Below are 291 nucleotides of genomic sequence, written 5' to 3' on the forward strand. Positions count from 1 at the left end.
GTTCCAGTCTTTGTTTTTTCTCTTCTTTGAGGTTTTCCACATACATAATCATCTTACCTGCAAACAAAGACATTTTCATTTCTTCCTTCTCAAATCTGTATACCTTTTATTTCCTTTACTCGCCTCGCCGCTCTCCGGGGCGGGAACTTCCACTCCCCCCTCCCAGGTGGCTCCGAATTTACTACCTACTTCCCCACCCCGTCACGCGGCGGGGGACGTGCCTCTGAAACGCCTGGCGGGGCGGGGAGAAGCAGTGTCACCGAACAGCCAACTGTCCTAGGCGACCGTTTC

The 291-nt window shown here is 52.6% G+C and overlaps 1 protein-coding gene across 2 annotated transcripts in view; it reads right to left on the reverse strand.

Annotated features, from left to right (window-relative positions):
• The window catches only part of ATF1 (activating transcription factor 1), a 58,896-nt gene extending 58,611 nt beyond the window's left edge, over window positions 1-285 (reverse strand). For both annotated transcript variants that reach the window (XM_015559636.1, XM_006757086.2), the window contains exon 1: window positions 222-285. The gene's annotated coding sequence lies outside the window, so the exon portion shown is untranslated. The remainder of the gene's footprint in view (window positions 1-221) is intronic.
• Window positions 286-291: the final 6 nt, after the last annotated feature.

Source organism: Myotis davidii, unplaced genomic scaffold, assembly GCF_000327345.1.
Source record: "Myotis davidii unplaced genomic scaffold, ASM32734v1 scaffold233, whole genome shotgun sequence".
In the NCBI taxonomy this organism is placed as follows: domain Eukaryota; kingdom Metazoa; phylum Chordata; class Mammalia; order Chiroptera; family Vespertilionidae; genus Myotis; species Myotis davidii.